Source organism: Sphaerodactylus townsendi, linkage group LG05 (assembly GCF_021028975.2).
Source record: "Sphaerodactylus townsendi isolate TG3544 linkage group LG05, MPM_Stown_v2.3, whole genome shotgun sequence".
Classification (NCBI taxonomy): Eukaryota; Metazoa; Chordata; class Lepidosauria; order Squamata; family Sphaerodactylidae; genus Sphaerodactylus; species Sphaerodactylus townsendi.
Window position 1 is genome coordinate 130,186,728 of NC_059429.1, and position 12,590 is coordinate 130,199,317.

The window sequence follows — 12,590 nt, forward strand, 5'->3', positions numbered from 1 at the left end:
TTTAACCCATCCTTTCCCAACCAAATCGGTTTGGGGTGTTGTGTGATTTCCGGGCTATATGGCCATGTTCTAGTAGCATTTTCTCCTGACGTTTCACCTGCATCTGTGGCTTGCATCTTCAGAGGATTTGAATAATTTATTCATTCGTTCATTCATTCACCTTTAACCCATCCTTTCCCAACCAAATTGGTCACTGGGATGTTGTGTGCTTTCCGGGCTGTCTGGCCATGTTCTAGTAGCATTTTCTCCTGATGTTTCACCTGCATCTGTGGCTGGCATCTTCAGAGGATTTGAATCACTCATTCATTCATTCATTCATTCATTCATTCATTCATTCATTCGTTCATTCATTCACCTTTAACCCACCCTTTCCCAACCAAATTGGTCACTGGGATGTTGTGTGATTTCCGGGCTGTCTGGCCATGTTCTAGTAGCCTTTTCTCCTGATGTTTCACCTGAATCTGTGGCAGGCATCTTCAGAGGATCTGAATCATTCGTTCATTCATTTGTTCACATTTAACCCACCCTTTCCCAACCAAATTGGTCATCCATCCATCCATCCATCCATCCATCCATCCATCCATCCATCCACCCACCCACCCACCCATCCATCCATCCATCCATCCATCCATCCTTAACCCACCATTTCCCAATCAAATCATGCTCACGGGAGCTTACAGCAAAAATTCACATAATTTGGTGTATATAAGCTTTCAAGTCAAAGCCCCCTTAATCACATATGAGTAGGACAGGAGGAATGATGTGATCCTGTAACCATATCATTGAAAATACAACATGCGCAGCTATCCTAGCCATATCTGGACATAAAAATAAGAATGACGAGGAGCTAATGCATCAGTGCCTTTCTGGAAACCGGATCCAGGATTCAAGATCTCAAAATCCAAGGAGAATTTGGATGGGGTAAATTAGTCAAGAATTTCTAGTAGACCCCTGGCACCCTGTGGCGTCTCCTGCAAAATGGGACCATTTCTCAACTCTGGTCACCCGAAAGAGACATCTCATGTTGTTAAGTTTTAATATGAAATTCCAGCCCTCCAAAGAAATGTTCATTACATTTTCAGCAACCCATAGATTGCCTTTCTCATTCTGACATTCTGAATTTGTTAGGGTCTATTCACATGTTATGCATTTAGGCCAATTCCCCAAATAGTCCATGAACATCTGGCTGGTAGGGGCTGATGGGAATTGTAGTCCATGAACATCTGGGGTACCAGAGTTGGACACCCCTGATTTAGGCTAACCTAAATTGTTCTCTGAAAACACACTGAACAGACAATCACACCCAATCTTGGCTTGCAAATAAACCTCTAAGTTTATCTACCAACACAAATATCCCAAAAGATGGTAAAAAAATGACATCCATGAAAATGATAAAAACTTCTGGCAGGATGCATAGTGAAGGGACCCAAATTATCTGCAAGTTAAACTCTACCCCACCCCACCCCCACCCTGCATATGTGAAAGCTAACTTCTACAAATTCAAGAACAGCAATTACGTACATCACACCAATTACGCAATGAAAATGTTGCATACTACAGTTGTGACTTTAAAAAATGAAGACCTTTACAGACATGAATGTCATCTACTATGTGTCAACTTCACAAATAAGGTGCATAGAACAAATGAAGACCTTTACGAATATGCATGTCATCTGCTATGTGCCCACAAATATGGTGAATTTTAAAAATGAAGACCTTTGCTGGTATTTATTTCATCTGCTACGAGTCAACATCTCAGCTTGGTTTGAATCAATCAACCTTCATAGCCTGACATGTTCATCCCTCAACAGAATGGTCCGTTGAGGCTTGTTTTTACTTGGCCTATCAACACACTGTATGTAAAAGGTTCCAAGCATTTTACACCAGGTTTTATTACTGGTGCTACTCCTGACTTGAACTAAACTGTTGAGGGCTCCGTCCACAGCGAAGTCTGCTCTAAACCGTGCCTATAACTGGGAGGCATACATTGAAAATGCTGGGGGGGAAGAATAAGGACTAATAAAAGGAAACACTTCTTCACGCACCGTGTGATTGGTGTTTGGAATATGCTGCCATAGGAGGTGGTGATGGCCACTAACCTGGATAGCTTTAAAAGGGGCTTGGACAGATTTATGGAGGAGAAGTTGATCTGTGGCTCCCAATCTTGATCCTCCTTGATCTGAGATTGCAAATGCCTTAGCAGACCAGGTGCTCAGGAGCAGCAGCAGCAGCAGCAGGCCATTGCTTTCACCTCCTGCATGTGAGCTCCCAAAGGCACCTGGTGGGCCACTGCGAGTAGCAGAGAGCTGGACTAGATGGACTCTGGTCTGATCCAGCAGGATCTTTCTTATGTTCTTAAGGCCATTGCTTTCACATCCTGCATGTGAGCTCCCAAAGGCACCTGGTGGGCCACTGCGAGTAGCAGAGTGTTGGACTAGATGGACTCTGGTCTGATCCAGCAGGCTCTTTCCTATGTTCTTAAGGCATTGCTTTCACATCCTGCATGTGAGCTCCCAAAGGCACCTGGTGGGCCACTGCGAGTAGCAGAGAGCTGGACTAGATGGACTCTGGTCTGATCCAGCAGGCTCTTTCCTATGTTTTTATGGGAGCTCTCCAGGGTACTGAAAAGGCAGAAGCTTAGAGAAAGTCACAGAGTCCTTTGAAATAAGCGCAAGTGTGTTAAGTGCTGACAAATCGCTCCCGCCTCATGGCGGCCTTTAATCAATGTCCTCCAAAATGTCCTATCACTAACAGCTCTTGCAAACTGAGGGTTGTGGTTCTTTGGTAGAGTCGATCTGTTGGGTTTTCCTTTTTCCCCGCTGCCTTCCACCTCTCCCAGCTGCTTCTCCCTTTTTAGTTGTGAAGCTGTTTGCACGTCCAGCTATCGATCCTGGAAAAATTAAGCCCCAACTGTACACAAAGTCCTGTTACGAAAAGGTAAAGAACAAGGGCATGACTTCCTCCCCATCTCTGCCAAGGAGCCAGAGACCTAGGTGAAATTGACACAGGTTTTAAAAACCCTTAGGAGTTTCACCTCTACAGAGGAGGGTCTTGTCATGACTCCAGCAGGATCTAAAAATAGAAGCAAGGGAGTTTCACCCGCACTCTTCGCTGTCTTCGCCCGGGGACTGTGGTAATGAGAACCACTTGACTTTCTCCTGCACTGCTGTTAACAGCAACAGATTAAAAACTTCGCATCTACCGTGTTTCCCCAAATATAAGACAGTGTCTTATATTAATTTTTGCTCCCAAAGATGCACTATGTCTTATTTTCAGGGGATGTCTTATTTTTCTGTGTTCTGTTTGTTGGGCATGCTTCCAAACAAAAACTTTGCTGTGTCTTACTTTCGAGGGATGCCTTATATTTCGCACTTCAGCAAAACCTCTACTACGTCTTATTTTCCGGGGATGTCTTATATTAGGGGAAACAGGGTACGTGGACTTTCTGTGGACAGACTGCAAAGATTCGGGCAAAGCGTGTCAGTTTCATTGCTGCCATTTGTAAGTTTGCACACAGTTCTCAAGCAAGATGAGCTCCTGGACCATAGTCTACAAAGAAAGTCTTGTAGGCAGAAAAGATCCAAGGACTCTGGATGGCTTCACCCTTGACCCTTTCGCCCCCCTTCTGCTTTGTCACTCTGGCCCCTTCTGCACATGCAAAATAATGCACTTTCAATCCACTTTCACAATTGTTTTAAAGTGGATTTTGCTCTTCCGCACATCTGCAAAGTGCTTTGAAAATGGATTGAAAGTGCATTATTCTGCATGTGCGGAAGGGGCCCGACAGGCAGCATTTCACCCGCAGCCGCTCATCGCGATTTGGAGCTGAGCAGGGATCACAGCCAAAGCTTCTCAAGTCCAAATATCCATCGAGGACGGCAACTGTCACACAGTCTGCATTCTGCAATCGCACCTTCCTCCGGAAGAAGAGAACTATTCTCTCCAGCAAGAATATTTTGTCATCCTTTTTTTTTAAAAAAAAGTCAAGCTCCCACTCAGGTCAGAAACCCAAGGACACCTGCGAGTAAGCCCCACTGAATAAAACGGCACTTGCTTCTGAGCAAATAAGCGTAGGCTGGCTCTCAAAGGCTTAAGTGAGATGAGAGACTTGGGAACGTTTAGGTTGAGGGGAGGCATGATTGCTCTCTTTAAGTATTTGAAAAGTTGTAACTTTGAGGAGAGCTCTTCCTGTTGGCAGCAAAAGACAAGACTTGCAATAATGGGTATATAAATTATGGGGAGGAAGATACCGGCTGGGAATTAGAGAATTTTCTTTTACACAGTAGGAGTAGATTAGAGAATTTTCTTTTTTACAGTAAGAATAATTCAGCTGTGTAACGAACTGCCTATGGGAGTGGTGAACTCCCCCTTGCTGACAGTCTTTAAGCAGTGGTTGGACCAACCTTTGTTGGGGATGTTGAAGAGAAGGAGGAGGAGGAGGAGGAGGAGGACGAGTTTGGATTTATATCCCCCCCCCCTTTCTCTCCTGTAAGGAGACTCAAAGGGGCTTACAATCTCCTTGCCCTTCCTCGCTCACAACAAAACACCCTGGGAGGTAGGTGGATAAGTAAGGGGGGAATTAATTGAAAACTGGGCAATGAAAACTCAGAGAACATTTAAGGCTCCACCAACACAGAGATGGGTGGGTTGGAAATACAACGCATATGCTGCGCCTCCTAGACTACCAACCCTGGCATTGAGCTCTCGGCGTAATCTCTGAGAAAACATCCTTTGTGCGCCCTGCAATGGAATACAACCATGACTCAGTTCATTCATAACGCTCTCACGGAGCCGTTTCGTGTAAGCACATTAACTATGACGGGAAGCCTGCGTGTTGCTGGCCTGCAGACACATCGCACAATGTGAAAAACCACGGACGTGGAAAATAGCCCAGCCTGATGCATTTAGCAAGCAGGAAGATACAGAGACCCTGTTTTATCTCCTCCTTTCCAATCAGGGCAGCCATATCGCGTCATGTGCCTCTAGGGAAACAACACTGCCTTTTTCTCAGCTGCTAAGAAGGCTTCGTCCTCTTAGGCGCTTCCGCTTCACTGGCGTTAAAGCTGGGAATTCCCCTCAGTTCCCTTCTCTTTGCAGATCTAGCAAATCTAGCCAAGCAACCAGCACTTGTGGGGACCATCCGTGTCACAGTGCTGCATTGCTATTAATGGAAACCTTGCTATGTAAATGGAATCACCAAAAACCAAAGTCTTGTTTACTAGGTCAATAATAACTTAACTGTCTTTTCTTGGGTCCCTTCCGCACGTGCAGAATAATGCACTTTCAATCCACTTTCAATGCACTTTGCAGCTGGATTTTACTGTGCGGAAGAGCAAAATCCACTTGCAAACAATTGTGAAAGTGGATTGAATGTGCATTATTCTGTGTGTGCGGAAGGGGCCTCATACTATCCAATCCACCAGTTAACATCTGCCTCTCAAGCCCTGCTTTCTGTGCCCTGCCTGTAGGGATGAGGTGGGTGAAGGCCAAGACATAATTTTAAATCAGGAATTTAATTAGGGGTTTTATCGCAGGAACTTTTTAAAATTGTCTGCTTGTGTTTGGATGCTGATTATGCCCCATGGCTTTTCTAAACGGCTTGCTTTTATATTCTGCTGTTTTATGTGTAAGCTGACTTGAACAGGACTCTAAAGACATGGTACAGAACTAGCCTAAATAATTACATAAAGTAATACTTAAGAATGTATTGTCGAAGGCTTTCACGGCCGGAATCACTTGGGTGCTGTGTGGTTTCCGGGCTGAATGGCCGTGTTCTAGAAGCATTCTCTCCTGACGTTTCACCTGCATCTGTGGCTGGCATCTTCAGAGGATCCTTAATACTTAAGAATTGCTTTGCCCTGACCTGGATGGTCCAGGTTAGCCTGACCCTCATCAGATGTCAGACACTAAACAGGGTCAGCCCTGGCTAGTATTTGGATGAGAGACCCCCAAGGGTCACTAGGGTCATGACATGGGCCGTTTCCGCATGGCCAGAGGCAGCAGCTTCCCACCGGCTTTGATGAAGCCAGTGGAGTCTCGGGACCGTTCGCATGATCCCATGCGGGCAGTCCTGATGACGATGCTGCCCACAGGGGTGGCTCCGCAAAGAGCCACCCAGGGTGCCTGCGAGGGACTTACCTTGAGTCCCTCTGTAGCTCCAGGAAGCTGGAAAGACATGCCCACACTGCCCTCTGACCCTCGGGGATCACAGGGCAGCATGGGCGTGTCTTTCCAGCTGCTCGGAGTTGCAGAGGGATGCAAGGTAAGTCCCTCGCAGGCACTGGAGGGGTGAAAAGCAGCACCCTCATGCCGGTGCAGTTTGCACCGCACCGACGGGAAGACGCCGCTTTTAAAAAACCTCGTTCAGGGAGCGAGGTTTCAAAGCAGCATCTTCACGCCGCTTGGGGGGAGCTAGGTTGGCGCTGCTGCAATGCAGCAGCGCCTCCTGTGCGAAAAGCGCCTCAGGGACCGGTTTTTTCCTTCCCTGGGGCGCTGTTTTCCCCGTGTTGAAACAGCCATGGAGTCAAGAAGTGCCAAACCAGCTCTGAACGTCTCTTGCCTTGAAAACCCCACCAGGGGTCACTTTACGTCAGACGTCACTTGATGGTCAAAAACAGTTGTTTCACTATTTACTGATTAAAGAGTAATCTCACAAGTTTTTGCTTATACGCTTTTGCTTGAATAATGATTACCAATTCCACCCACCAGAGGCGTTCCTCCCATTGGGAAAAGTGGTCAGTTGCCCAGGGCGCCCCTTTTGGTGGGCACCAAAAATGCAGGTTCCTTTGTGGGATTTTTTTGTATTTTCAGTGTTTTTTCTGTATTTGGCCTGCAGGGGGCGAAGTTTTTAGGCTAGCTGCACCAAAATTTCAGGGATTTTTCAGGAGACTCTCCTGATGATATCATCCAGGTTTGGTGAGGTTTGGTTTAGGGAGTCCAAAGTTATGGACTCCCAAAGGGAGGCCCCTTTTCCAATGGGAGCTAATAGGAGATGGGGGCTACACCTTTGATGGTCCATAACTTTTGATCCCCTGAACCAAACTTCACCAAACCTGGGTGGTATCATCAATAGGGACTCACAAAGATACTGTGAAATTTTGGTGCTGCTATCTTAATAATTGCACCCCTGACAGAAGGCACCCCCTAAATTTCCCCAGATTCTCCTTTTAAATCCACCCTCTTCCTGCCAATGCTTTCTTTCTTTCTTTCTTTTATTCTCTCAATGCCTAATAAAGGTGGTTATTATTATTATTATTAAATCCACCCCCTTCAGCATGAATTTAAAGGGAGAATCTGAGGTCCCCAGTTTAAACATTGAAAGTGATGCTGTTTCAAGATGGGGGAGAATCCACCCCAAAATAGCATCACTTCCAATGTTGTTTAAACTGGGGACCCCAGATTCTCCCTTTAAGGTGGGGAGAATCTGGGCTCCCTAGTTTAAACACCATTGAAAATGATTCTGTTTTGGGGGTGGATTCCAGCATCACTTGTTTAAAATAGGGAGCCCAGATTCTCCTTTTAAATCCACCTTAAAGGGAGAATCTGGGGTCCCCAGTTTAAATAACATTGAAAGTGATGCTGTTTCCCCCAATTGGGGGGACTGGATACAACACTGTAAAATGTTTTCATAGCAATAAAACATTTTGAAAGCATTTTGAAATTGTTTTAAAAATATTTCTGCTGTGTGGCCCATTGCTGTGTTCAGATTTGTGAGTTGGGGCATGTTCTATAATGTGATGGTGCCTTTGAAACAACCTGGTGGGAAAAAAGCATTGTTTGGTCATGGTGGGGGAGGGTGGCTGCCCATGGGGGCGGGGGGGGGGAGTATCAAACTCAGGTTTTGCCCAGGGCCTAGGTACGCCACTGCCACCCACATGAATTGGGATCATAAAACTCACAAGTGGAAGCCCCCTTATTTTACTGCTGACTGTCTGTAGAGCACCTTAACTTCTATACCCAAAGTTCTTGGTTTCAGCTCCACCTCCTCCTATGACCTCTTCCCAAATTTCTACAGTTACTGGAGATCACCCCATGTTACCTGTTCAGCTGTCCTAGATACAAAACTGTTGGAACAAAGTACTGAGCCCAGTTTTTGAATACTGTCATATCTCCTGGTCTCTACAGCTGAAAATAGAATATGTACAGCATGGTGTCAATCGAGGTGCAATATTTAAAACGTCTTCTTCTTCTTCTTAGCTCTTGCAGCAAATAAAAATGGCTTCAATTTTACAGTGCTATATTTAGGGTGCTAACTGGGTTTATGAAAAATACATTTCTCTCGTGGTGCTAAATGGTTTTTATTTATCACCGCGTATGTGGCGGTTTTTAACTTTTTTATATTTTTGCTTTGCGTGTGTCTTAATGTTATTTATGGGACTCGCTACGAGATGCCTTGGGGATAAATAAATAAATGGCACAGGATGTTAGAATTTAATAGGACACGTGGATATCGGAATCAGATCAGGAACAGGGCTATTTTATTAAACAACTGCCTGTGAGCTCCCAAAGGCACCTGGTGGGCCACTGCGAGTAGCAGAGAGCTGGACTAGATGGACTCTGGTCTGATCCAGCAGGCTTGTTCTTATGTTCTTATGTTCACTGCGGTTAGCTATTGTTCTGGATCCTTCGGGGGGGGGGGGGTACTGACCAACTGCACATTTTTTTTCCTTTCCTTTTCTTTTTTTGAGGGGGAGAGATGCCGTTTGGGAAGTACAGTTGAACTAGACCAGTGATGGCGAACCTTTTCGAGATCGAGTGCCCAAATTGCAACCCCAGACCCACTTATTTATCGCAAAGTGCCAACACGGCAATTCAACCTGAATACTGAGGTTTTAGTTTAGAAAAAAACAGTTGGCTCCGAGGCGTGCGCTACTCGGGAGTAAGCTTGGTGGTAGTCGGTGGCTTTGCTTTGAAGCAACCGTGCAACTCTTCCAATGGGTGAATCACGACCCTAGGAGGGTTTACTCAGAAGCAATCCCCATTGCCAGCAGCCGAGCTTACTCCCAGGTAAAGGATCTTCGCATGAAAATCAGTGGGGTTTAACAGAGCTTAACAGGGTTACCTACACTGCTTCCCCAAAAGGTCTTAGGTTTAATGCTAATTATCGAGCCCAGCAGCCCAGGCCAGCCTAGATGTGGGGGGGGGGGGGCTACTCTGTTTGTGCGTGGGCTCTGAGTGCCACCTCTGGCACCCGTGTCATAGGTTCGCCACCACTGAACTAGACTGCTAACTACAGAGGAAGAACAAAAAAAGTCTCTCTGAAGACCAGATGCTGAAGATAGAGATCAGGAGAAAGCCAGTGTCTTTATACCCAGAAAATATCTGACTGGCCATCACTGGAAACAGGAGACTGGTATAAGTGGCTCTCTGGTATGATCCAGCAGAGAGGTCCATTCCTACCCGCGCTTCCTTCAAAAGAAGATGATGATGACTTTGGATTTATATCCCACCTTTCTCTTCTGTAAGGAGACTCAAGGTAACTTACAAGCTCCTTTCCCTTCCTCTCACCACAACAGACACCTTGTGAGGTAGGTGGGTCTGAGAGAGTTTGGAGAGAACTGTGACTGGCCCAAGGTCACCCAGCAGGAATGCAGGAGTGCAGGAACACATCTGGTTCCCCAGATAAGCCTCTGCCACTCAGGTGGAAGAGTGGGGAATCAAACCCAGTTCTCCGGATTAGAATCCAGCACTATACCGATCTGGCCACTGTGATCCATGCCACGGTCACCTCTAGATTAGACTACTGTAACTCGCTCTACGCGGGCTTACCTTTAGCCATGATCCGGAAACTGAAACTGAAACTCGTGCAGGCCCCTCTCTGGGACAACATCTAGGGACCGGATTACGCCGGTCCTATACCAACTGCACTGGCTGCCAATCGAGTACCGGGTCATGTTTAAAGTTTTGGTATTGACCTTCAAAGCCATTTGTGGCCTTGGCCCTGCTTATCTGAGGGACTGTCTCTCCCTATATCGCCCTTCTAGGCCCCTCCACTCATCGGAGGTGGACCTACTGGTGATCCCTGGCCACAAGGCGATCCGGCTGGCCTCTACAAGGGCCAGGGCTTTTACGGCCCTGGCCCCTACCTGGTGGAACAGGCTTCCGGGTGAGATCAGGGCCCTGCGGGACTTACAAAGTTTCCGCAGGGCCTGTAAAATGGACCTGTTCCGCCAGGCATTTGGCCAGCCGGGATGATTTCAACTTCGCCATAAAGAACATCTGGCCTCCCGTGGGTACACAAAGGGGGGAGGGAGGGGTTAAAGCCATCTGCAAGTCCTAGTATTTTATGTATATTATGATATGTTTTAAATTGTTTTATGACTGATGGACACCGCCCTGAGCCTTTGGGGGAGGGCGGTATATAAATATGATAGATAGGTAGGTAGGTAGGTAGGTAGGTAGGTAGGTAGGTAGGTAGGTAGGTAGGTAGGTAGGTAGGTAGGTAGGTAGGGAGGGAGGGAGGGAGGTAGGTAGGTAGGTAGGTAGATAGGTAGGTAGGTAGGTAGGTAGGTAGGTGGGGGGGTGGGTGGGTGGGTGGGTGGGTGAAGTAGGCAGGTGGCGCAGGCAGGTGGCAGGCAGGCAGGCAGGCAGGCAGGCAGGCAGGCAGGCAGGCAGGTGGCAGGTGGCAGGCAGGCAGGCAGGCAGGCAACAGGTGGCAGGTAGGTGCAGGCAGGTAGGCAGGTGGCAGTAGAGTGAAGTAGTAAGCAAGTAGAAGTAGGCAATAAATAGCTGTGGCTAGCTAGCACGCTGGCTAACCCAAGCTATTTCTAAACACTTGTGCATATAAATAACAGGCAAAAACAGCCAATGGCAAAATGTTAAAATGGGCCATAGCATGGACACCTTCACAAGAAAGAGAAGCCACAAGAAAAGGCTTGAAAAAAAGACTCAAGAGTGAATTTCCTTGATCAGAAATGTTTTCTTGCAGTTTCATAGTCAAATTGGGACCACACCCTTTTCAGGGTAAATATGACGGGGGATTTGTGAATTGTATTGTCGAAGGCTTTCACGGCCGGAATCACTGGGGTGCTGTGTGGTTTCCGGGCTGTATGGCCGTGTTCTAGCAGTATTCCCTCCTGACGTTTCGCCCGCATCTGTGGCTGGCATCTTCAGAGGATCTGATGGTAGGAATGGAAAGCAAGTGGAGTATATATACTGTGAGGTCAAAAGGTGAAGCCATCTGAATAGAGTAGCCTGGCATGTGAGTCACAAAGAAGTCTGTAGCATGGGAGTAACAATGAAGCTAGCAAGGTCAATAGTTGAATGGATCTGAATAGAAGTATCCTGGTCTTTGTTCCCTTTGAGTGCTATTGACCTTGCTAGCTTCACTGTTACTCCCATGCTACAGACTTCTTTGTGACTCACATGCCAGGCTACTCTATTCAGATGGCCTCACCTTTTGACCTCACAGTATATATACTCCACTTGCTTTCCATTCCTACCATCAGATCCTCTGAAGATGCTAGCCACAGATGCGGGCGAAACGTCAGGAGAAAATGCTGCTAGAACACGGCCATACAGCCCGGAAACCACACAGCACTCGATTTGTGAATTCGTGCGCCGTTTCCTGGGCGGTCTTTGTTCTAGAATGCTGCACTTGGGTTCTAGTGCACTGGGGACAGAATTGGGTAGGCGCTAGGACCCAAGAGGGGCATACCTAAAACAAAGGCGGTCCAGGAAATGGCACATGAATTCACAAATCTCCTGTCATCTTTATCATGAAAAGGGTATAGACCCCTGGGGGCGAACCTTTGGCACTCCAGATGTTATGGACTACAATTCCCATCAGCCCCTGCCATTTTATTTTTATTCATTTTATTTTATTAAACTTATAGGCCGCCTATCCCCAGAGGGCTCTCCCTTAAACCTCCTTCCCAGACTCAAAACCCTCCCCCTGCCCAGCTGCAGCGCGTCACTGCCGAGCCAATTGGGCTCAGCTGAGCTCCGGGCGCGGCCAGAGCTACGGAGCTTCATTTCTTTGAAGCATCCTCGCGTCGAAACTTTGACGCGTTTCCGCGCCGGTCCTGAGGAACCCCCCTGCCCAGCCGGCCTCAGGATCGCCGGGGGCGGCTACTATTGCTCCGCCCGCGCTTGGACATCTTTCACATCGCTCATACCTGATCTTTTCAGCTGGAGATGCTGGGGGTCGAACCTCAGACCTTCTGCATGGAAAGCAAAGGCTCTTCCACTGAGCCACAGCTGAAACAAAGCTGGTTTCAAACTGTTCATGGCTCAATGCGCCCTGCTTGCTCCACGGACAAGAAAAACCCTCATACAGATCAGATATTTTGCCTAGTGACAACATTCATAACAAACACCCAACTTCCCCACCACACCAACAGCCAGACGCTAGGAGCACACTCACTTCTGCGATTGCACAATTCTCTGCACATCTCCCCTTACGGGGATATGCTTTCTGGGTGGACACACAGGTGAGCCGAGACTTTGTGGTTGCATCTTTTCTATATGAACACACCTGAGGTTGTTACAGACCAGTGATGGCAAACCTCTTTGAGACCGAGTGCCCAAATTGCAACCCCAGACCCACTTATTTATCGCAAAGTGCCAATCCGGCAATTTAACCTGAATAC

General features: G+C 47.1%; 1 protein-coding gene across 1 annotated transcript in view; it reads right to left on the minus strand.

Moving 5' to 3' along the window:
- KCNQ2 (potassium voltage-gated channel subfamily Q member 2) overlaps positions 1 to 12,590 on the minus strand; it is an 87,830-nt gene that overhangs the window by 49,557 nt on the left and 25,683 nt on the right.